Genomic DNA, 26,457 nt, shown 5'->3' on the forward strand with positions numbered 1-26,457 from the left:
CACCTGTCCTCTTCATTATTTATCACTCCCACTAATAAACTAAAATTGGCAAATTGTTTGCTAGACAAGGTGATATGGTGGCTGTTCCTCAGATAGGCAGGTTCAGAAACTGGTGATTTTGGATAATCGGAGAGCCTAATCTAATAAGCATATGGTTATGTCTGGTGCTATGGAAGTGATGGAGATAATAGAAATTAGCATTGTGATTTTCTTCCAGGATCTGAAAGGACAAACAGATGGGTTATGAAAGCACTAATACTTGTTCAATAAACACACGTCTGTTACTAGCCAACCTGATAAAAATTCTGCAAAACTTGTATTAGGTAAGTGGATTTGTTTTAGTTTATGTAGTTTCCACAGTTAGTGTATTGTATGCACCAACCCCAGAGGGAGAATAATGGATTTAAGGCAAAATTAGTTGAGCAGCGGACCAGATAGGGTGCATATTACATAATTGCATCATGTTTTGGGAACTTGGCCCAAAATGCTAGTACAGTATTAATTTGGGAAGGGGTAGTATCTCAGCATGACATCAGTTGTAGAGTCTGATGTGGACTTTGACACTTGCTGGATGTTTGAAGTGCAAACACAGGTGTGTGTTGTGTGACAAATGACTTCTGTGTTTAGAGACAGCAACACCTGTTCTCAGATTTGGAATCGTTGTCTTGATAATATCAAGCCTGAATGTTCACAAATCTTGATTCAGGCCCTCCAAAAAACATGAGATTAGCTTAAAAATCATGAGATTTAAAAAAAATTGTTGGGCTGTTTATTTGCATTCCAGTTTCCTGACTTGATATACTGAGCTCATGTTTTCAAGCTTTGTGTCCCAACAGTGAGGGCCAGAAACTTACTTTTTTAATGAAAACTGAGGTTCTCATGTAATCACTTGATTCCAAGAATTGAGTCTCTAACAAAAACAATAAATATGGTGAGATTCGTGATGAAATTATGAGAGATGGCAGCGCTGTTGTCAGAAATGTTTAAGACTTCTTTTAAGTCTTCACTGTAATGCCAAAAACAAGATAATTTTTCATTTACCAAATACAGTAATGTGTGCTAGTAAGATAGTGAGGAGAATTAGAATTGCATGATTGTCCACAGGTAGTTGTTCACATGTTCTTGTAATGATTAGACAATTCTTCATTACTTCTATCAAATTACTTCTTTACAAGCTTTGATTCTCTAGTTCAGGGGTCAGCAACCTTTCAGTAGTGGTGTGCCGAGTCTTCATTTATTCACTCTAATTTAAGGTTTCACATGCCAGTAATACATTTTAATGTTTTTAGAAGGTCTCTTTCTATAAGTCTATAATATATAACGAAACTATTGTTATGTGTAAAGTAAATAAATTTTTAAAAATGTTTAAGAAGCTTCATTTAAAAATAAAATGCAGTGCCCCCAGGACCCGGGCAGTGTGAGTAGGTTGCCTACCCCTGCTCTAGTTTCATGAAGATGGTATTTCAAATATTCATTGACTGATGGTCAGTTAGTGACACCAAGTGGATTTATTAGGAAATAACATGTTCCATTGATGAGACATTCTGAGACATCTGTTCGCGCATGTAATGAAGGCATCAGTAGGAACTCCAGTTAAAGTTGAATTGAGATGTACACTTAGTTCAGGACTAAAATCCTTCTGTTTCACACTTCAGTGAGTAAAAATAGTCTCCAAATTTGGAAGAGGACAGTTGAATTTTCTATGTAATATTTTTAAGAAAACTTTGCAGAAAAGACATTTAATAATGCTCTCTCTTTCATATTTTGCCCTGACAATTTTGCAGGCTTTTGGGGGTGAGAGAGGCAGGCAAAGGTGCCATTTAGGGAGGGCAGAAGGGGCACCTACCTCCCCCCACCATGTTTCATACCACATTATAATTTTACGAACAGTACACATCTAAAATGTGAAGTTTGTGCAGTCACATTCTTTTCGCTGATTTTCAGAGCCTGTTCCTACAAATCCCATAATCCACAGCCACCACCTCTTCGCGCTCTTCACTTCAGCAGGAAGTTTATTAGCTCACGGTGCCAATTCTGTTGAAACAGTCCTGTGTCTACACACACACTGGTGGAGGTTGGAAGAATTCTGCTTTTTAGACATGGTGTTCCGTCCTCTCTGGTAAGTATGGTTTTTTGGTTGGTTGTTTTTTTAAATGATGTGCCATTATTTGGTCTCTTATTTTACTTCGATTAAAAAAAAAATCCATTTAAGTTGCTTACATCATATTCACTTGATTCTGTAGTCCATCACTTCAGTATTCACTGAAGTTCACAGACAGGCTTCAGGCAGAGTCTGCTTCATTTTATAACGCAATACCTTGTTTATTTGAATTACGTAAAAGAGTAACAGTAAGTAAACTCTCTGAACTTATAATGTTTGTATGTTCTAACTCAGGTTCTTACGAAGTAAACACTTGGTGCCCTGACAGCCTGAAAACACACACAATAATAGGCCAGGGATTAAAAAAAATTATTATGGTTTTTAACTAGTTTAGGGGATTTTGTTGTTGTCACTTCTTGGTACTTCCTGTCAAAATGTGCAATGCACATATATTCTCTGTAATTGTATTCGTTCAAAGTGTAAGGATTACAGTGCTGTTTTTCGTTTGGTTTGTTTTTTTTAGTGGTCTGTGTATTTCTTAAGAGAGAAAATTATGCTTAAATTTAATTCTTTGAGCAGTGAGTTCTAAAATGTCTATCTTCCCTGGCTGGAATAATTATCATTATTACTTTTATTACCATCTTCTGCTTTGTCATTCATTATTTAAAGTGATACAAGTAGTAGCCTTCTAGAATGTAAACTTAGCTTGTACTCACCTTAGCAGTGCCAATTTCAAGAAAAAAAATAAATAAAACAACTATTTTAATATCGATAAGTGTCATTGACATTAGCGAAATATCTAAGTTTAGACACTGTGCAGATGAAGGTTGCTTATTTTCAAATTGTATTTTTAATTATATCTATAAAATAACTTAACATTTGAAAGAAATAAATACGGTTCCAAGTCTGATACTAATAGTAACGATGGAGTCAGGTGTTAGTGAGTCATGTACATGATTGTGACTGGTAAATGTAAATGCCAAAATAAATAGAAAAATAAATCCCCGTTCTTAATAAAAGAGAAAATAATACTTCATTGTGTATGTTAAAATTAAGTAAAGACATTTTTAGTGGAGTGAAAAACAATTGACTAAAATAGAGTAGATCAGAGGTTCTCAGACTGTGGATTGGGACCCCAAAGTAGGTCGCAACTCCATTTTAATGGGGTCCAGGACCGAAGCCTGAGCCCCACCACTCAGGGCCGAAGCCAAAGCCTGAGAGCTTTAGCCCTGGGCAGCGGGGCTCAGGTTATAGGCCCCCTGCCTGGAGTTGAAACCCTTGGGCTCAGGTGGGCTCAGGCTTTGGTCCCCCATGTCCGGGGCAGTGGAGCTCAGGTGGGCTCAGGCTTTGGTCCCCCTTCCTGGGGTTGTGTAGTAATTGTTGTTGTCAGTAATGGGTTGCAGTGCAATGAAGTTTGAGAACCACTGGAGTAGATAAAGGCAATAACACAGAGTGTGTCTGTTAGAGAGAGAGAGCCAGAGTTATTGCTTCAGTGTGTGATAGCCTGTTAGCTGATGCATACCTCCATGTAGAGTTCCTTGTTGAATTCTGTGCATATACACGGATGTCTCCTTTAATTTTATGTTTTGATCGGGGTATCTAGCGGTGTTAACCAGGCAGCTATCATGCCTTATACAGCTTCTGATTTGACTGACCATTTTTTCCTTTGGTTTCTTTGGTTTCATTTTGCAGAATGATTTCTCTTCACCACTAATACACTCCCTAACATGTGATTCTCTTGTGCTCCCATAAACCAGATCAGAGTAGGAAGTAGCAATAATTTCCAAGCCTTCCATGTAATTGGAAAAAAAAAAGTGAAAAAAAAATACTTTTATTTTTTTCATATTTTTGTTTCATTAGCTGCACAAGTATTCACTGCCTCATTGAAAAGCATTGCTGTGTTGCCTTTAAATAATATTTAATTTAATACAAATATAGTAAAATAACATCTACATTATTCTTATTATATTTGATTTTTGTGTTTAAAAGTTGATTTTTTTTTTTTAAAAAAAATTCCTGTGTACAATGGCATCTGTACCACCACAGCAGAGGAATATTTATCTTTTTTTTTTTTTTTTTTTTTTTTTTTAAGTATGTACACAAGTCACTGACATGAAAAACCATCTATGACACAATAAAAGAACTATCCTGAAAATGAACTGTGCATATTCTCCTCAAGTAACATTGTCTCAGTCACACAATAAAAAACAAACATCTTGAGAATGTCCTAAAGGTGTCACATGACGGCCGGCAAGTGGACTTGGTGGTTCAAGTCCAAGTGGATCCTTTACACAGAAAAACCTGTTTATTGTTTTGGCTAGTATAGAGAATAATCACAAGCTCCGTCTACCACACGTGTTCCTAGCTCTACTGCTCCCAAATACAATCTCATGAGAAACAGAGGGTTCAGATGGCATGGTAGCTACAGAGCCCTGGACAGAATATATGACAGGGGTACAGGCTCGTGGATTCCACGCTAGGTCCTTTCAGCGCACCTAAACAAAAAGAGGACAAGCTCAGCCAGCCTATTTCTGGGTACATGTGACATGCCCAATACCAATTAAACATGCCAAAGGCCAACATGGTGTGTTCAGAGTCGTTTCAGTATCACACATAAGTCAAGAATAAGACTCTTGGTGTGACGTTTGATATCATTACTTTAGTTTGCTCTCTACACCCCTTCATCCAAGAACCCTCAAAGTTCCTTTAAAGCTATACTCCCAGGTCAGTAAGCGTTATAACTCCAAATTAGCATTCATGGCTGAGAGTCTATTCATGCCAGGCAAGCAGTCATTTACATGGGATATTTAACGTTGTGCAATGTGTAGAAAACCATCTGATGGGATACATTGTTTTTTAACAAGTTAGAAAAAAGAAACGTTTTAGAAGGGAGGAAACTGACAAACAGGTACTTCAAGGTATTGCTGCAAGCAAACAGCAAATGAGATGGACTAGGACCAGATCACCAATGTCCTGGCGTTCCTATTCCTCTTACCCCGGACAACTCTGACCTCATTAAGAATACCGGATACAGCAGAGCCCCTGAGGAATCAGGACGCATAGTTTGTGGGATCTTTGTGCATCAGCATCGCGAGGAAGCCATTGGTCCAGCTCCCAGCATCGGGCCACCTAGCAGGGAAGAGCTCGGACTAAATAGGTGCATCCCTCTTCCCTTAGGTGGTGGGACATGCCTTAGCAGCTCTCCAGCCCAGCGTGTTTGGCCGGTTGGCAAAGGGTGAACTGCAGTGTGTCTAGCTAGGGGCAAGCAGAGCTTACGAAGCCTGCTCCACATCGCGCAAAGCCCGCAAGAGGCCTCGCTTGCATTAGTGGGCACGATGCTCCGCGTTGGAGAAGCCGGCGCAACCCAAGGCCACGGTCCAGACGGAGCGCAGGCGGGAGCCCCGGACAGAGGATAGAAGCTGCAGCCGCCGCTATGGCTGACAGCTGCTGCGGGATGCTCCGCCTGGGGCGTCTCGTGGGGCCAATCGGGCCCTCCTGCGTGTGGCGCGGCCGCCACGCTGGGGGTGAGGTACGAGAGGCCCCCGAAGCAGACCCCTGCCAGCGCGTGTCCCGGCTCATCCCGGCAGGCCCCGGGGCAGCGTTCCATCCCCGCTAGCTCGGGGACTGGGACAGCCGGCCGGCGAACGGGGTGGGGTCATGGTGGTATGGCAGCTCCCCCACAGCCCCGTAAGAGGGAGCCAGCTCGAGTGGAGTGTCCGACAGCGGGGATTCATCTTCCCAGACCCGAGATCGGCCCCGGCCCACTCACGCCGCCGGCCCCCTTCCGACCGGGTGTCAACCCAAAGCTTGCCCGGGTTTCCCCTCCCCCACGCTGCTGCAGCCAGGCCGGTCGAAGAATACCGGCAACCAATCTCACCGCTGCGAGACTGATGAAGGTGCGCTCCAGCGGGTTGGAGCAGCCAAAGTTTTACAGGTGAGGCTTTAAGGTGGTTAGGCGATCGTGATTCCAACACATAATAACTGCCGGGCGTGCACAGTCGTCATGGCCAATCAAAAGGGACCACACGTGATTATACTGGACACTTAGATAAACATGAGAAGTTGGGTGCGGGCCTGATGGAAAAGCTGCAGAACACGACCCATCCCCTGGCAAAACCACCGCAATGTGCTTCCGCCCTCTTTGAAGCCACAGATTGGCGCAGCGGGAATGGTGAGCGTCGATTTTTTTTTTATTTATTTTTTGGTTGTAATGCGTTGCAACGGTAGGAATCTTCCGCCGCTGTGAAACACTGGTCCTTCTATTCCTGCCGCTCTCTACTGCTTCTATGGTGCCAGCGACACCTGAAGACACCATAGGGCATGAAGAAAGGCTTCTGTTACCTAATGTTCCGACGATCTCGCTTCGTGGTTGACACCCTAGAGTTTGCCTAACAGTGGAGACAGCTAATAGCTATAATAATCATACGAAGTGTTTACAGTCATGATTTACCGCAATCTTAATGGTTAAGGGTTCATACAAACTGATATGTGATTACTAGTGATTAGATTTAATGTTCAGTAATAGTAAATATAACTGATAATAAATAACTTCCTAGGCTTTCCCTGTTGCCACTATTACCAGATTATCGAGGCCGCCCCACTATGAATTCCCGGTTACCCATGCAGGCTGGGGAAAACGGAGCTCAGAGAGTCAGGCTCTGACTGCAAGCGGATCACGGGCTGGGTCATGCCGGAGTGGGAGCGCTCTGGGGTGAAAGGAAGCGGGATGGCTCGGGACTCCGGTCCAATGGCCAGCGCTGCCACGGATGCTGTGAGGATGCCCGATATGAGAACCTCCCAGCTGCGGGAAGATCCCAGCCCCCGCCTGGTCCGAGTGCTGGGCTCGTCCCATCCCGCCAGGCTGCCCCCAGAGCAGCGGAACGGTGGGCGAATGCTCGTAGGCCGGGCAACGGACCGGCCTCGGGCGCTCAGACGGGCATATGATGGTAGCCATACGCGGTGCGTTGGCCAGGCCTGACGCGCCGTCTCAGCGCCCCGGAACACTAACCAGCCCCCCAGTTACCTCTAACTCCCTCCAGAAACTACTCAGTAAGCAGAGCCACCCTCGGCCGGCCAGGCGTAATCGAGGAATAAGAAAGAAGCGAGGATTCTGGTTTTATGCTTTCCATGCCATAAACAAGCCTAATTGAAAAAACATAAAATCTCAAAACACCAATTGGACTGGAAGGCCCCCGGCCCCGTCCTCGCTAGCTCAGGCCATAATATGGCAGCTCCCAACGGCCGAGAGCTGGGTTCCAGCTCAGCCGATACATCTCACGTTCTGAGCCCGTAGCGGAGCTCGGTTAAGGACACTACATAGGGGACGCAATGGCAACCCCAGCCCTCGAAGATTTTCATTAGTTTTTTAAACAATGGTTCCTGCCACGCCTTATCATTAGCTCTCCGCGGCAGTATCCGTGGCAGTTTTCATTTCATCGGCAAAACTAGTTGAAACTTAGGCATCAGCGGTTCGAACGAGTGTGTCAGAATCAAAAACTTGTTCCAGTTGTTCAGGCTGCCATAACTCAAAATTGCCAGCATCTTGAAGAGAGACTCGGTAAAAGGCACCGCCCGGGGCCGTCACTCCCCACTTCGCGAAACAAGGGCCTCGGCAAACTTCTTTGGTGGTCTGAACCAGCCTAAGGTTTCCGCTCTATTGCTTCTGGAGGGAGCGCTGGCCGGAGGGCAATGGGGATTGCGGAGCCACAAGACGTAGGATAGAAAATTTGACGGGAGCCGGATAAGCGCTGGATCTTCCTCCGCATGCGGAGGAGGCGGTAATTAAACCTCACTACTCATGGGGCAGAATTCGTCACTCAGCCAGTTCGGCGTAGGCCAAGAAGTTCCTGCTGCATTTGAAACCCGGGAAGTCCGGAGCCCCATTCCCGCTTTCTTTAACCACGGAGGAACAGACTCCCCGTACCCCTCTGCGCTCCCATGCACTACACAGCCCCGTAGGACCTCCGGAGCCTCTGCAAAGGATCCAGCCTCGAAACCTCTCTGAGCCTCCGTTTTCCCCAGCCTGCAATAATGGGTGTGGAGGATAAGCAACCCACAGGTAGATGCATAGTAGGGGAAGCGACATCGGAAGAACTAATCTAGGTATGACCAACTTGATCCCAGTAATGGTAATAAAGTGGTGCGACCACGGGATATGGCCTAGGAAGTAGTAAGTGAATTTATCAGTCTAATATTTAGACTATTGACCTGAAACATTAATATCCTAAATCAACCTAGTATACAATAAACAAAGATGTGTTGTATTTGAACCCGTCTACCCATTAAGATTAGCGGGTTAAAATCATGAATGTTAAACACTTCGTATTGATTATAAACTATAGCTATTAACTGTCTCCACTGTGATAGCACAACCATAGGGCCAGGGGTGTCACAGAAAGCCGTGCCCAAGTACCTTCTGTACGCGAACATAATACAGGTAAACAGGAAGCCTTTCTTCGCCCTTTGGGTGCTCTACAGGGCGGGCGTGCGCACCCTAGAGCAGTAAGAAGCGCGATAGGAAACTAGACAGGACCCCCCAAGTTTCACGCGCGAAGATTTCCTACCTCATCAACGATTGCAAAAAAAAAAAAAAAAAAACAAAATCGACGCTTCCCCATTCCCCGCGATGCGCACAATCCTGTGGCTCAAAGAGGGCCCGGAAGCAATCCGCGGCTTTCGACAGGAGGAAGCGGGGCCAAGTTCTGAGTATTATACCTAATCCTAGGCGCCCACCCCAACTTTCTCATTGGAATGTGACTCCTAAAGTCGTCTGTATATTCCACCGATGTGCTCCTGTTGAATTGCGTGATGAGCGATCTGCACCCGCCTCCGGCAGTTATTTGGGGGTGGAAACACGATCCCCTAGTAACCCCGCCTCACCTCTGTAAAACTATCTGGCCTGCTCACCCGCCTGGTACATTTGCCACTACAGCGCTGATTGGTTGCCGCGTATTCATGACGCCGGCCGGCTACTCCTGCAGCCCAGCGGCCCTGCAAATCAGGAAGTGCGGACCGTGGTCACCACTTTTTTTTTTTTTTTTTTTTTTTTTTTTTTTTAAGAAAGGTCCCTGACCATGAAAACTATGACAATAAAGAACTATCCTTGAAAATGAACTGTGCAAATGCTTCCTCAAGTAACATTGTCCTCCAGTCAACACAGAAAAAACAAACAGGGTAATGGTCCTTGTGGCAGTATATCAATGGCCAGCAACTACTCATCTAAGGATTTCCCATATGCTCTGACATTACCATCGGGGACAGAAAGTTTTATTAAACAGAGTTTACCTGTTCATGACAGGAAAAACATCATCTCCACAGCTTATTTAATTGCACAAAGAGGAACAACCAACACAGCCTAAGGTGGATTCATATCCTACAAATGGTGGACGTTTCAACTGTAGTTGGTTTTCTTCGTACCCCTTTATTGAATACTCAGTTGTAGAGGATTCTGTTTTTTGCTTTCCATGCCATCACTTTGCTACTCAAAGCACAATTGGACTGGGAGAACAGTTCAACAACAGAACATTCATTGAGCATAGCTTTAAGAAATGGGAAGATTTTCATAGTTTTTTGAAACAATATCCATTAAGTTCCAGGCATACGGCAGTTTTCATTTCATGGCAAAACTAGTTGAAACTTAGGATCAGCGGTTCGAAAAGTGTTGCAGATCAACTTGTTTCCAGTTGTCAGGCTGCCATAACTCAAAATTGCCAGCATCTTGAAAGACTCGTAAAGGTATCCATGCACTTCATGGTAAAGCTTTTCAGGGCATGATGAAATGCATAACTCTAGCAATCATGGCAATTTCATGGAAATTCTTGAGCTGGTTGCTTCCACTCAGCCCAGCCTTTTGAATAGACTAAGAAGCAAGTATTGACACTATGATCCAGTGTGCCTGGGGCAGGCCTTAACTAGAAATGCCAAGGTCAGGGCAGGCTGCAAAAGGGAGAGCAGATACTCCCAAGACTGGTGGGTAACCCTGAAGTTAAACTCCCCAACCAGTCACAAATTGATCCCCCACACTGGTTATTGAGAAGCTGAAAAAGGAAATCACAGAGCCCTCTTTATTGCATTCCAGTTCTCTCACTCCCAGTCAGCACACAGGTCCAGTACAGTGAGAAACTATTTATTTAAACTCTGCTCACATATACAAAATGTTCTTCTGACCCCAAATGGTCAGCCATGTTACCAGGTCAGTATAGGTTTGGATCTTACTCAAAATACCACACTGCCAGCAAATCCTTTAATATCTAAAACTAAAGGTTTATTATAAAGAAAAAAGAACAAGAAGAGAGATGTTGAATGGTAGAGCAGTCACATACGTGAACTTTGAATCTTCATATGTATCAGGGTCCTAGCAGTATTGATGAGTTTACTGGTTTGAAAGTCCCTCTGGACCACATCCACAGCTTGGATGGGTCATTCAGTCCTTTGTTCAGAGCTTTGTTTGAACAAAGGTTACTCCAGAGGTAAGAGGCAGGACTGAAGACAAAATGGAGAAGATGCAGCTGCCTTTTATAGTCTTTTCATAGAATATCAGGGTTGGAAGGAATCTCAGGAGGTCATCTCGTCCAACCCCCTGCTCAAGGCAGGATCTATCCCCAGACAGATTTTTATCCCAGTTCCCTAAATGGCCCCCTCAAGGATTAAACTCACAACCCTGGGTTTAGCAGGCCAATGCTCAAACCACTGTGCTGTTCCTCCCTCCCATGGGGCTTGTGTGTCCTTTGCTCCAAACACAAGCTGCCCAGCACATGGCCTGGAAGCCTTAGAGTTCTATCCATAGGCAGGCCCTTGCATGCCTTTCTGAGTCATAAGGTGTAGCCCTTGACCCTTTCAATGGGTTAATTGTACAGCTGATGTTCCTTGATGAGCCATCAAGCAGGCTAGGCAGTGCTGATGCCAAACTGTTTAGGGGTATCACCCAGAAGCATAGCACAAGTTTGAAATACAGACATATGTACATATCTGTAACTCGTAATACAAAGGTGATAAAAACATATAAACAAGATTATTATACTTGGAAATTATAACATTTTTGCAGATATTTTACATGGCATATCTGGCACAACTCATTGCAATTTTACAATATTGGTGTTCATAATATCCTAAAATGTCCCTCAAATTCCATACAGCGTCACAGACACTGTACCTCTCACCAGTACCAGAATGATTTAATACATTCTGCAGCAGAAGCCCTGAGAGAGCATCATTGAAGAGGTTGGACAAGTCAAGTATTTTTCTGTCCTTATTGATGAAACTAAAGATGCATCAAAAAAAAAGAACTCTCTCTCCTTTTATGCTACTATCGAAAAGGAATCATTCAGGAACGAGTTCTGGGCTGCTTCCACATGGAAAATCTAAATGCTTAATATGTTTAAAAATGATTATTGAAGAACTACAGCATTTGAAGCTTGATATTAATTACATTGTTGTTCAGTGCTATGATGGAGCTTCTATCTGGGTGAGCATTTAACAGGAGTACAAACTCAAATTCAGGAAAGGATTATGCCTGCCATTTATGTGCACTACCATACTCGCAGGCTTAATCTTGTCATTGTAGATACATATTCCAGCATCACCCAGTATCAGGAAGTCTTTGCATTTGCCAAGGAACTGTACATCTTCTTTAGCAGTAGTTACAAGCACCATGAACTGTTTAAGGCACAGCAGGAGCTAGGCCAGAAGGTACTTGAGCTAGGTACAGTAAGTGAGACTCGCTGGTCATACCAGTATGACTCCCTCTGAAAACTGCATGCAAGTTATGGCACTGTAGTGGAAACACTGGAAGCAATTTCAGTTCAGAGAGCTGATGGACCATCAGTTAGCTCTGCAAAGGGCTTGATGGTAAGGCTAAGGAGCTATCCCTTTCTGTTGAATCTCTTGATTTTGGAAAGAATATTCAAAATTTTGAATAGTGCTTTAGAAGAATTGCAGAATAAAAAATGGAATTTATCAAGTGCCATGGAATTAGTAGCAAGCAATGTTGCTATTCTTCAAGAAATAAGAACATCTGAAAGCAAATGGAAAGAACTATGTGATGAAGCTGAGATCATTGCCAAGGAACTTGAAATTGCTAGTCCGAGTCAGGCAGTTGGAACTGATCAGCACAGCAATACAAAAAAATGGCAAGAAGATCTAACAAAGTATCCTCCAGTCTGGCCTTGTTATTTGTTTCTAGTACACTGAGTCAGTCATTGACACATGATGTTCCCAAGAGCGCTCAAAATCTATAAAATCTGATTTCTACTATCCTGTTCTGAACAGAATTGTTCCTGAGCTCAATAGAGGATTCACCTTCAACTCCAGTTTACTTTCTGCACTAACGGCTTGTGACCCAAAAACTGAAAATGTTCATGATTATGAGAGAGTTGAAAATTGCAGATCAGTATGAATCAACAGGCACCAATTTTTATGATCAGGATGCAGAAGTAGAAGTTGCCAAGAAGCACATTGTACCAAAAAAATTGACTTCAATTTCTGAATTCTGGAATGTTCTCAGTGACATACCAATGGGTTACCAGTCTTTGCTGTCTAATGTAGATATTGTGTTGAGCCTTCCAGTCTCTACAACATCATGTGAAAGCTTCTTCTCAATGCTCAAGAAAGTAAAGGACTATTTAAAATCCACGATGGGAGATGAATGCTTAAATGACTTGGTAATTTTAGTCTGTGAAAGTGAAGCTTCAGAACACCTGGATATCAACAAGGCCATTAACAATTTTTCCAAGATGAGGCCATGGCATTATCCATTGTATTAGCTCATATCTGGAGTGGTATTGATTGTTTTTAATAATTTATTTTACCTTTAAACATTCCTGGAATAAATTATCTAATTTGAACATAAGACATTAAAAAAAAAATTGCAGGGGCAAGCAGATTTTATTTATTTTTATTTATCTCTACTAAAGATAGAATACAAAGTATCAAACTTGTGTTTCTGAGATCTGTGTTAAGGCTCCAAAACTGATACCTCAAGGCTTGGGATTGGGAACATTTGCTAAACTTACTTAAAATATGGTTTTAATTGGTGTTTACGTATATATTTTTTCTTTCTTTATATAGGAATTAGATAGACTGTTCCCGTCAGATAATTTAGAAATTATCTGCAAAAGAGCTAGAGTTTTCAGGTGCCTAAGTAATTCCTGAAATCATGGCTAAATTCACCCCCCAACCCCCAAATCTGAAGTGGCATCCCAGGAGGCAAGGGGTCCTCTAGCTAAATAACTGGTGTGTGTGTGTGTGTGTTATATATTTTATATATATATATACACACACACACCCCCACCCCCCCACCTTAGACACATACTGCTTTTGAAATCATAATTTAGTCAGTTATTCTCCCCATTCATCATAAACAATTTGATCTCTGCCAAAAAGAGACAATGGAATTGTTCAGCTCTGTCAGCTGTTTCCCAACTTGACAGCCTCCTTCATAGCTAGATTTGTTGGCCCAAATTGCTGTAACCATCTCTTCTCCTGGACACTCTCATTATTAGAGACTGAAGTAGTGGGAGGGGGCTAGTGAAAAGGAGGGGTTTCAGCTAAACTGCGCTGACAAAACAAGGTTGCACCTTCATTTAAAAAAAAAAGAAAAAAAGGGGCACAGTCTGGATTTGACAAGCCTTTTGTGGTTTTCCATTGCCAAAAATCTGCTGCACTCGTCTGTAGATGAATCACAATGGAACTCATGTTGCCAAACATTGTATAGCTCAGCAGTTTTGGGAACAAGGAGGAAGTTTAATGCATCTTTTGCAGGGGATGGGGAAGGAGTTGGAATGTGGGGGAGCATGGAGGTGTGTAGCACTTGTTACGGCTTGTCAGGGAAAAGAGTCTCTGTGTTGCTAATCAGAGAAGGCAGGAAAAGCATTAATCCTTATCTGCCCTTTTGCTTCTCCTGTACTAAGCCCCACTCACCACATTACCTTTCTTCTGCCTGTGGCTAAGGACGACCCTGTACCTGAGCTCCTCAAACTCCCATATCACCTTATACCCCACTCCTGCTTACATACTTACAGCTTGAAATCCCTGCTACCCTGGGACATTGCCACACAACCTCACTGCTGCCTTCCCCATTCCCAAGCCACTACTTTCTCTTTTGCCACTAAGATTACTACCTATGCTGTGTTGTCTGCTACCTCCCCGTCCTCCCCCCACACACTTAAAGAAAACTGAAAGGGAATTCACAACACACAACTCTTACTAACTTAGTCAATCTAATAAATAATAGTAATAACTAATGAATTTCCAATCAACACAATCAGTAAAATAAACCCAGACTCTTTAACTGTGTGACAAATTTCCTTTCACTTGTAATGCAAATCCACTTGCATTCAGTTGGTCAAAATATACTCAGATTCTGTCCTTGGAGAGATTATTTTATTGAAAGACACAATGTCAGTTTGAAAGTGTGTAATGTGTTATTAAGACCTTAAAAAATTTTGAGGTCATAATTATGATTCGTACATTTTAAAGCCAGAAGGGGACTCCTGTGATCTTCTAATCTGATCTCCTTCATAACACAGACCATAGAATGTCACCAGTAATTCCTGGATCAAGCCCATAATTTCTGGCTGAGTTGCAGAATATGTTATGAAGGACATCCAATCTTGATGTAAAGACTTCAAAGGATGGATAATCCATGACATCCCTAGAAAAGCAGTTCCAATGATTAATTATCCTTATGTTAAAATTTTTAACCTTATTTCTAGTCTGAATTTGTCTAGCTTCAGCTTCCAGAGATTAGATTTTTGGTATGCTTTTGTCCACTAAAAAATCTTCTACTATTAGAAATTTTGTCCATGTAGGTATTTACAGACTTTGATGACATCATCTCTTAACCGTCTATAGGATAAACCAAGTAAACTCCTTAAATCTCTCACTATAAGGCAGGTTTTCCAGATATCAAATAACTGAACGTGCATGTCTAAGTGAGATTTTTGTGTGTGTATGTATAATGTATATAATATGTCTCATGTTCCAGATAAAGGAATGAGGATACCTGTTAATGTCATCTATTCATTCTAAATTGGCCAACTGAAATTATTTTAGTAGATTAAGAGCTGTAATAGGTTGCTCTTACTGCTGTAGCACTCCCCTGGCATCAGGGCACTATATTGCAGGGGACTTTGCCTCTTGTACCTCTGTCCCACCCCTCTCTCCCCCATGTGACCACTTTCTTGGCCCCACAGTGGCCTGTTTGTGTCTTTTCCCAGCTGTCTTTATCTGGGTGTTTTGTGGCCTAGCCCTCTGGCCAAGTGACATAGAAGTTCACTCCTCTTCCAGGGGTAATAAGAGTCCAACTATGAGTCCAGCTAATAATTCTTCTGTCCCTCTTAGGCCTCTCTGAATTATCTTCTGCTTTTTCCTATACTGCTAGATCCTGCAGAATTTCTCCTAAGCTGTTTTTTCTCCAGCACGTTTTCCCCCAGGGACTTTGGCAGTTTACCTCAGGGATTTCTCTGTTCTTTGCAGGCCTGTCTTGCTCCCTTTGATTCTTTTCCAGCCTAATTTTCCCAGGCCTTTCTCGAAGAGGGAACTCTCCTTGTCCCTGTCTCCTGGGTCTTCTTCCTGACTGAATTCAGCTGTTTAAATAATCCTCTCTCTGATTCTCCACAGCTGGGTCGGTCATTCTCACTAAACTCCATCACACCCAGCCAGGATTACTAATTACCACTACGTTTCTAGATCACCAGTGAGACTAAGGGATACCGGTGACAAGGCCCAAATTTGCAAGCTCTCCATGTGCAGAACTCCCACTTAATTAATGTCTGAAGAGTTTGAAGGTTCAGGCTTCATGCGATTCTGTGTCATGTAATATGATTTTGTGAACTGAGCATTTACCACTATAGAGAATGTTAAATATATCCTTCCACAAGACCCCACAGGATTTAGATAGTTCTGGGGACTTTTTGACCTAATCCTCACCCTTCAAGTAGCTATTCAACCATACTTCATGCAGTACCTCATTTGAGGAGATCTATTGCAGCACTTTAGCTTCACATAGAAGGGCTAGATGCCACTGATGTTTAAGCTTCTTGTTTTGTGCCATTTTCTTCTTGTCGTCCGGATCAGGCTGTCAGAAAACCGAGGAGATTTGTGTGGACAGTTAGGAGGAAGCCGTCATTTGGGATTCAGAACTTCAGTGGCTATGTGTAGAGGAGAATAGCTCACCAGAGCCTTAATTATTTGACCTGTAGGTGGAGTGCTGCTGACTTTTACCATGTTTTGGAATTTGATGGGTTCCCTGGGAATTGTGTGCAGACTAGGATCATGAGTTGTTTGGTTACTAGAGAATTCTCACCATTGCCTTAGTGAGGTAATAGTGTATCCAAAGCAGTGGCTGCATTGTGGTCTCTTCTGTATCGATATGTAATCCAAACTCCAGGTTCAAGGTGTGACCAGCTGTGTGGGTTGATCAGAGGTGCCCTATGAAAGTCCTGGGAAAACAACTGAGGAAATTTTTGTTTCCTTTTTAATAGGGATCAGTAAGTGTTTACTCTTAAAAAATGGTATTGTGACTAAGGCACTGACATTGGTGTAGTGTTACAAAAATGATAGCTTGAATAAAAATATATTTTTCAGAATACGAAGTTGGAGTAGTAATACCACATCTGCAGAGGAGGAGGAGGATAATTCAGATTAATTTCTCATCAGTTTTCTCAATGGAAGCTGTGAACAGTAGGAACAAATTTTAAGCTTATGGCTGCATGAAAAACAAAGCATCCAGAAAATGCTGTAATCGTGGGTTTAAAAGAATGAGCTTTGGTACTGCAAAGCATATGTACGCTAAATTATTGGTGTAGTATTTAGCATATGTATTGCTAAATTAAGCATATGTATGCTAAATTATTGGTGTGAAGACCCACTAAGTCGATGGCAACACACTCTCCTGTTGACTCTGGTACTGCAGCTTCCTGAGAAGAGTAAGGTAAGTTGGCAGGAGAGCATCTCCCATTGACACAGAGTGTTGTAGACACTGTGGTAAATTGACCTAAGCTACGTCAATTTCAGTTGCGTTATTCACATAACTGAAGTAGCGGAACTTAGGTTGATTTAGTGCAGTAGTATAGACAAGGCCTATGATTTGAGCATTGCATTTCCTGGGGGTCTAACTGTTCCTCCTAGTGGCTGCTCTAGCTAGCAAGGCTGTCTCCACAACTCTTTAAGTAAAAGAGAGGCAGAGCTCCTTCCTGGCCAGTCAGCCCTGAACTGAGCCAGGCTATCTCCTTTTGTTCCTCCAGGCTTGGCAGTGGCCATAGCCTTGCCCAGCTATACCTAGCTGAACTAAAAGGTTTTCCTTAACTCCTTCTTTGTTGGTATGGAGCTTCTCTGACCCATCACAGGAGGTGACACATTTGCCATGTGGCCTAGCGTAATGAACAGTGCTCTATTCCCAACTTTGCCACTGACTGGACTTACTAATACTTCCTACATAAGGAACAGTGTGAAGTAAGCAAATATCATTATTCTCATTTAAAAATGAGGATTATAATCCAATTTGAAAACGGCAGCTGCCTAAAATTATACAGTAAGTCATATGAAAACCAGGATTAGCAAATAGATTTTCAAGATCATGGCCCATGGCAAATCCACACTGCCACCCAGTCACATAACTTAATCTCTCTGTTTTGCACATCTGTAAAATGGCAGTGTTTCTAGAATCATAGAAATGTGGGATTGGAAGAGACTTTGATAGGTCATCAAGTTTAGTTACCTGCATTGAGGCAGGACTAAGTATTATCTAGAGCAGTGGTCCTCAACCTTTTCGTGTGGCGGGTGCCGGATGACCAGCCACCAAGGAGCATGGTTGCCAGACAAACAGCCATTGAAACGCCACCGAGAAGCGGCATCATCAAGAGGCATTGCCGCTGATTTGTTCACATCTTTCCAAAGTGTGGTACCAGAACTGGACGTAGTACTCAAGTTGAGTCCTTATTAGTGCTGAGTAGAGTGGAAGAATTACTTCTCATGTTTTGCTTGTAATCCTTCTGCTAATACATCCCAGAATGATGTTGCAAAACAAGTGAACAGTATTAGTGTTGACTCATTTAGTTGTGATCCACTATAATCCCCCAGATCATTCTTCTGCATTACTCCCTCCTAGGTAGTCATTTCCAGGTTTGTATTTGTGCAGTTGATTGTTCCTTCCTAAGTCTAGTACTTTGCATTTGTCCTTATTAAATTTCATCCTGTTTTATTCAGACCATTTCTCCAGTTTGTCCAGATCATTTGAATTTTAATCCTATCCTCCGAAGCACTTGCAACCCCTCCCAGCTTGGTATCCTCTGAAAACTTTATAAGTGTACTCCCTTTGCTATTATCCAAATCATTTATGAAGATGTTGAATAGAACCAGATACAGGACAGATCCTTGTGAGACCCTACTCAATATGCCCCTCCAGCTTGATTATGAACCACTGATAACTACTTTCTGAGTACGCTTTTCCAACCAATTGTGCAACCACCTTAGAGTAGGTTCATCTAAGCTATATTTCCCTAGTTTGCTTAAGAGGTCATGTGAAATATGTCAGAAGTCTTACTAAAGTCAAGATATATTACATCTACTACTTCCCCTCTATCCACAAGGCTTGTTACCCTGTCAAAAAAGGATATTAGGTTGGGTTGACACATGTTCTGGGCTGTTGACTGTTATTTATTACCTTATTTTCGTCTAGGTACTTACAGATTGTTTGATTATTTGCTCCTTTGTCTTCCTGGGTACCAAAGTTAAGCTGACTTGTCTGTGATTCCATCAGTTGTCCTTATTCACCTTTTTCTTGATAGGTACTATAGTTGCCCTTTTCCAGTCCTCTTCGATCTTTTCTGTTCTCCACATGTTCTGAAAGATAATCTATTACTAATGGCTCATAGATCTCTTCTGCCGGTTCCTTAAGTATTCTAGGATGTATTTCATCAGGACCGGCTGATATGAAGACATCTAACTTGTCTAAGTGATTCTTAACTTGTTCTTTTCCTATTTTAGCCTCAAATCCTATCCCATTTAGACTGATGTTCACTATGTTTAGTTGTCCAATCGCTGCTAATTTTTGGGGTGTAAACTAAAGCAAAAAGGCATTTAACACTTTGGCCATTGTTGCATTTTCTGTAATTGTCTTTATTAGAATTTTCTGTTGTATTGCCCTCTGGAGCCAAATGCACAGCTGGCATTCTACCTAATGGCAATATCATTCTTAAATATTTAAAATTTTCTGAATTAAAACTTCCTTTGGTTATTTAAGCATTATTGCAATCACTTAATATTGGTTGCAGTCACTTAATATGGATCAGGCTTAATTTTGTTCTATGTGTGTCTCATGTAGTCTTATTAGGGAGAGCAATCCTTTCCTGTGCTGCTTTGTGATCCCATTTGCTGCTATTAACTGTCCTTTTCTAGTTCATGTTTTTATATCAGTAGGTCTCCAACTTTGTGCTTTACCTCCTGTCCAATTTCCCTTCCCTGTACTACTTCTCTGTTAATTTTCCTGCTCAGTTATAATGTAAATAGAGATGTTCAGAATTAGAATGGTGAATTTGGGCCAGGCTATATATTTGAATTTTCTTCATCCATGCCTATTTGTACAATTTTTGTTTCACATCAAATCCAAAATTAGAACGGAATATGTACCCCAGTCTGGATGCAGCCAAAATTCAAATGAACAACTGACTTTCTAAAACTTCCATCTTTCTTTGGAGCAAAGTTGCTCTAGAACAAGTTGGTGCTGACTAATCCAAAACTTTATCTAAATTTAATCCAGATGCAAACATCATTCCATCTCTGTGAATCCTGTATAGTGATGAAGAAAAAACTTCATATTCTCTATTGATGGGAATGTTGCTAAGCAACAAGATTAGGGTACAAAACTGTTCTCGTTCCCTTCTTGTGTAGAATAATAGACTTTAAGGCCAGATGGGACCATCTTGTCTGACCTCTTGCACCTTGCAGGTCACAGAACCTCACTCCTGTAACAGAGCTATAACCCACTCCTGTAATAGAGCTATAACCTCTGGCTGAGTTACTGAAGTCCTCAACATGATTTGAAGACTTCAGGTGAACAGAGAATCCACCATTTACAATAGTTTAAACCTGCAAGTGCCCCCTGCTGCAGAGGTAGTCTTCTTTCCCGCTAGTTCTCATTGAGCCTCTAGTTCAGGGTTTTTCACCCAGTGGGTTGGTACCCAAAATTGGGTCACCAGAATGTTTCAAAGGGTTGTGTGTCAGCTCCTGTGGCTCCTATCTCATGCTCCAGGCACTGCAACCTTTAGGGTCCCAGTGCCGCCACTCAGGTTTGCCCCAGCCATTATGATGGCAGGAGTCCAGGTAGACCAAATTTGAGTGTCACTGCAACCCCATGAGCCAGGTCATAACGTCACTCAACAGATTTGGTCCAGTCAGTGGGCTGGGGCCAAACCTCAGTGGCACTACAACACCAGAGGTTGCAATGTCTGGCGCAGAGAGCCAAGTGTAGCCAGCCCCACAGCACAGGAGCTGCCACTGTGGGGTGAGTACCAGGCAGGACCCAAGGTCCCCAGGGGGCAAGATCCAACCAAACTACCCCAGAGCCTCTACTTCCAGACTATTTTCTGGATCATGACAGGCCATAAACATTTACAAATGGGTCCTGAATCCAAAAAGGTTGAGAACCACTGCCTGTACTAAGCCTTTGTGACTTTCTCCTTGATGCTCTTCTGGTTGTCCGATTTACATTTTTCCTTTTCCTGCCCCTGGTATCTAAGCCTACTTCCCTGCTCCTTTTGCCTATCCCTTAGCCTTTACTGTTGTTCTTGGGCCGGATCATACTCCTAAGACACATGTTGTGAGGAAGTAGAGATGGAACTGGACTTGCTGAATGACAAAGGTTTATATTTTCTCCTCCACTCCCACATTATTTGTCTCTCTCTCCCTTCTGCCCATTAGGAGTGATAACTCTCTCTTGTACTGTTAAAAAATCTCCCTAGATTCATTTTTACTGCCTTTGGCATGCCACTTGGAACTTAGACCTAGCTGATTTGTTTGGAAGGAAAAAACAAATGTCTGGGCTGGATTCATCATTGTGATTCCCTGTTTGCTGCACAAGACATACAATTAACTGCTCTTGCATGTTCTCTCAGTCTCATCTTTGCACTTTCCACACAGCCCCTTATGCCTGAAATTCCCTCTCTGCCTGATATGCCACGCCTCTACCCTCTTCACCTCAAGTCTCTCCTTAAAACATATTTCCAGTAAGCCTATGTCTCTGTAGTTCTTATCTCAGTAAGATTAACAAAATCAATTGCAGTATTTACAAATAGCACAAACTCTCAAAGCACATACTTATGTTTACCTCTGTTCCTTGTTTTTTGTTGCATCTTACCCCCATCCTAAATCTTGTTGTCTGTTTAATGTGTAAGTTTGGAGCTGGAACCCTTTCTTCAGTTGTTTGTAAAGCATTTTGGCACCCCTTTGTGTACAAGGGATTGTAATATACTGAGTAACAGTCTACTTGTGCTTCCTTTTACTAATTAGTAGACTTGGCTGATTTACCTTGTTTTCCTCACTGGTGCTCATGATACGGGAGGTTCCAGAAAGCATTATGCTGTGAGTGAAAGTGGAGCATATTGTGCAAATTGCTAATATGTTCTCCTAAACCAATGCTGTGCTTGGTGTTTGCACTGTAAAATGCAAACCACACATTTGTTGCAGCTGTGTGGACCGCTTTACATTGGCCAGTGATTGCTTGTTCATTTTCATTTTTTTCTTTAATGTCTAATAATTGTGAAAGGGAGTGAATGAGGATTTATTTTCATTGCTGAGAGTGGGAAAGAACTGAGCATGATTCCACATGCAGTTGTTCAAACCGCTTGCCGTGTTTGGTTTTTGACCTGCAGTGAGCAGGCTGCAGTTAGTAGGTTGTTTTCATTTTTAATAAATGCTTCTATTCACCTATTGATAAGTTACTCTTACATACTGATTAATCCTTTCTAAGATAAACAGCTCATTTTTCTCACTTTCCACATTTCAGAGAGATGTGATTTAATTTGTGTACATTGTTGCACTGACGTTCCTTTTTGGGAACAAGGGAAGAACTGCAGAATCTCACAATTCCCATGAGCCATTCTAAAAAGAGACAGAATCTACTTTATGAATCACTGGGTTATTTTTTGAAAACCTTGTTGGATTAAAATGACTCATTGATCTGTCTTCTTTAGCTGGGGAAATGCTGTTTATAACTATCATGCCAAGCACAGAACATTACAATATATGTTCTGATAACACTACATATTAGCCCTGCAAAATTGACAAATATTTTTTTCTTTAGAATTCTAATGTACCTAACCCAGACACTTGGCACCCTTGAGTCTTTAAAAATGTAAGGGAAAATCAGAAGCAAACTCCACCATAAATCAGAAATAAACAGCTATCCTATACATCAAAAAGATATCACCCTCTCCTCCCCCCTTCCAGTTTTCCCCTCAGGGGACCATTCCATCCTCTCTACTCTCCCCTGCCCCCAAAAGCTTTGCATCATACCCCTAAGGGCCACAGATTTAGGCTGTTCCAGATTGGTAGGTGTTAAAGCTTGAAAGTTGGCATGTTTTCACAGAAAGTGCCCTGCAAAGAGCTGCTTCTCTCTCAATCAAGGAAGCTGCAGCTTGAATGCCTCTGCTGATCTGTTGTTGCAGTATGGCATAGGGGTGTGGGTCTCTCAGGTAAGCAGACCCCAGGCCATTTAATAGGGCTTTACAGGTCAAAATTAATACCTGAAGTGTTCCCAGAAACCCTGAGCCAGCCTGTGAATATAATGAAGCACTGGTGAAATGTATTTAAAGTGAGATACTCTGCTTAAAAAGTAGGGTGCTGAATTCTGTACTCGCTTCAGCTTCTGAATGGATGTAAGAGTTAACTTCAAGTAGGGAACACATTGTAACAGTCTGATAGTGAGTTGACAAAGCCATAGATAAGTGGCCAAGTCCACATCCAAAATACAAGGTCACAACTTCTTGGTTAGCCAAAAATAAAACTGCTGTAACTCGATCACTTCAACAATAACTGGGAATTCAATCAGATTCCGAGGTAGGAAATACAAGTTACAAATGGTGGCCAAATCCCTTCAGTCTGATCTTCCATTTGCTCTCCTCAGTTAATCAGCGTTTCCTGTGTCTTTTACTAAACGTTGGTGTTCCATCTCACCCAGTCACTGGAAAAGGCATTCATCCACACCACCTGAGTTGGAAGAGAGAGAAGCATAAATCTGGGTATATCCTGCAGGCAGGACAACCAGTGCTTACTTGTTTTCCTTCTAATGGCCTTGTATTCAATCCAGAACCCTGCATGAGAGTACACTGGATGAAAAGGGGTAATTGCCCAAGACTACAACTAGAATTTCCCTGGAGATAGGAACAAAGCTGTAGAAGCACAGCCCTGTCTGCTCCCTGCACGGTTTGCACTTTGTAATCAACTGTGTCAAAGACAGTTCACTTTATAATACTGGCATGGACACTTGTTTCTCATTGATCACCACAGATAGTCATTATACATACCCATATTCACAGAGGTCAAGGAACTCTGAGGTAACTGGATACTGTGAGGGCTGTTATAACACAACTTTTCAATAATCTTACCTACAAAGGGAAGATTAGATACAGAGTAGTGATTAGCCATATTGTCACGGTCAAAACATGGTGTCCTGAACGTAGCCCATACTCGTGCTTTCTGAAGAGAAGCTGGCAGCTGCCATCTTTATGGGAAGCACTGTTGTATTTATTTAGATGGAATAAACGGGCCAGAGATGTTAACATAACTCAGTCACTGTCCAACTTTAAACAGTGCTAAACATGGTTCATGGTTTGGTATACAGAGACCTCAGGCTGCTTAGCACCATGGCAAACACCATTTAAAATCCTTTAGCCTTGTATTAAGAGAGACAGAAAAGAAGTAAAAACAGTTAAAGCATTTGAAATGTAAAATATTAAGTAAGGCTTTCATTTTTACAACATCCCCTGTTCCCGTTTGCTGGAGAGAGTTTTTTGAAGGAACCTCTCCTCCCCAACCTCCTTGTTTGACAGTCTCTTAGATGGTGTCAAAGATGGTAATAACTGTCCTATTGGGGAAAAGAGAAGAAATTAGCGGAGATGGCCTGCTGCTGCTGTTGGTGAAGTCTGATCTTGTTTTGTCTCAGGTGGTGGTTTGGATTCAGAGAATTAGTGGCACAGCTTAGCCTCCAAATCCGTACACAGTACGACCTTGGCGCTTCAACGCATAAACAACGTCCATAGCAGTAACGGTCTTCCGCTTCGCATGCTCGGTTTAAGTAACGGCATCTCGGATCACGTTCTCCAGAAACACTTTCAGCACCCCACGAGTCTCCTTGTAAATGAGCCCTGAAATACGCTTCACTCCCCCACGATGAGCCAAACGGCAAATAGCGGGTTTCATAATGCCCTGGATATTATCCCTCAACACCTTCCTATGATGCTTAGCACCTCCTTTCCCGAGACCCTTGCCTCCCTTACCATGACCAGACATATTCGCTAGTTACAAACAAAGCTGTGTGTTTGGATTCAGTGGAGCCGATAGAAGTGGTGATGTTATCTGGGTACCTGTCTCTGGCCCAGTCTGATCAGGACATCACTTAACATTAGCATGAAGAAGATCTGGGGTCCCAGGAAGGTCCCAAAGTCTTTCTTCAAGTATCCAAAAAGGGAGTGATGGGAACAACAGCTCACCCCCTCATTATTTTATCCATCAGTTAGGCCTAATATCCGACACACCAATTTTGGTCAATTAATTTCTGATTCCACATCTCTCCCCCTGCACCCTCTTTTTTTTTTTTTTTTTAAACCAAGCATGATTTCAACACAGTCCTTGAATTATATCAGTGTTGCCTATTATGTTTGAACGAATTTAGTCTCTTTATCTGGTTCTCATGCACCTGTTTGCTTTCAGTAAAGAACGTTATAATTTTTACAACTGAGCTTACAATTACGGTTAATTTGTTGGCCCAGTTATTACAACAGCACTTACAATCACTCTTAGTACTGGGCCCTGTACTTCCCTGCTAACTTCCACCTGCAAGAAGGACATGGATCTAATGCACTGGTTGTATCATGAGGTTTTGCTAGTCCCTCTGAGAGCTCTACTGGTTAAAATTCAAGTAGTGATGATATAGCATTTGTTTTCCCCAAGATACAGAAATGAAAAATTTGTTTCAAATCGACAATGTATAGGGAATATTTCTTTCTACTTGGTGTTCTCAGTACAAGATGAGGCTTTTATATATATAAATTCTAGAGATAGATGATGAAGGTGTAAATCAGGAATTAATAAATTAGTCTTTCCCCTTTACTTAATTGGAGAGGCTTTAAGCATTATGAATAAAAATGAAACCACCTGTGCCATATTTCTTTGTAATGGTTGTGAGCTCTGTTTAGGAGCCTTGTAGGTTTGGGGAGTGAGCAACCAGATTAAACAATAAGACTGATCCACCCAGTATGTTGCTGTGTGCGTTCGTGGGGTTGGTCAACCAGCTGCATATTTTGAAAACTATAATGGTGCCAGTAAAGATGTAAACAAACGACAAACTGGAGAGCGTCCAGAGAAGAAGGACAAAAATGATAAAAGGTTTAGAAAATGTGACCTGTGAGGAAAGGGTGAAAGAATTGGGCATGTTTAGTCTAGAGAAGAGAAGGCTGAGGGAGGACATCATGGCCTTGAAATATGTAAAAGCCTATTGTAAAGAGGACTGTGATCATTTGTTCTCCAAGTCCACCAAGGGTGTGGCAAGAATTAATCATCTTAGTTTGCAGCAAGGGAGACTAGGTTAGATATTAGGAAAAATGTGCTAACCATAAGAATAGTTAAGCACTGGAACAGGTTACCAAGGACAGTTGTGGAATCCCTGTCACTGAAGGTTTTTAAGAACAGGTTGGAAAAACACCTGTCAGAGATGGTCTAGGACAGGGGTCGGCAATCTTTCAGAAGTGGTGTGCCAAGTCTTCATTTATTCACTCTAATTTAAGGTTTCGCGTGCCAGTGATACATTTTAATGTTTTTAGGAGGTCTCTTTCTATAAGTCTATAATATATAACTAAACTGTTGTTGTATGTAAAGTAAGTAAGGTTTTAAAAAGGTTTAAGAAGCTTCATTTAAAATTAAATTAAAATGCAGGGCCAGGACCCGGGCAGTGTGAGTGCCGCCTTCAGCACACGTGCCATAGGTTGCCTACCCCTAGTCTAGGATTAGTTAGAATTATAGAATATCAGGGTTGGAAGGGACCTCAGAAGGTCATCTAGCCCAACCCCGTGCTCAAAGCAGGACCAATCCCCAACTAAATCATCCCAGCCAGGGCTTTGTCAAGCCTGACCTTAAAAACCTCTAAG

The 26,457-nt window shown here is 42.2% G+C and overlaps 1 protein-coding gene and 1 pseudogene across 6 annotated transcripts in view; one reads left to right on the plus strand and one right to left on the minus strand.

Annotated features, from left to right (window-relative positions):
• Positions 1-26,457, plus strand: part of WDR89 (WD repeat domain 89) — an 88,913-nt gene that overhangs the window by 54,281 nt on the left and 8,175 nt on the right. For 3 of the 6 annotated variants that reach the window (XM_075065740.1, XM_075065742.1, XM_075065741.1), the window contains exons 2-3: positions 218-323; positions 1,976-2,119. The exons of 1 other annotated variant lie outside the window; for it this stretch is intronic. The gene's annotated coding sequence lies outside the window, so the exon portion shown is untranslated. Of the gene's footprint in view, positions 1-217; positions 324-1,944; positions 2,120-26,457 lie in introns of all 6 variants that reach the window. 2 more of the 6 variants (XM_032789175.2, XM_032789177.2) reach the window with 2 other exon arrangements.
• On the minus strand, positions 24,258-24,912 carry LOC116830009 (histone H4-like; annotated as a pseudogene).

This window comes from Chelonoidis abingdonii, chromosome 4 (genome assembly GCF_003597395.2).
Source record: "Chelonoidis abingdonii isolate Lonesome George chromosome 4, CheloAbing_2.0, whole genome shotgun sequence".
NCBI lineage: Eukaryota > Metazoa > Chordata > Testudines > Testudinidae > Chelonoidis > Chelonoidis abingdonii.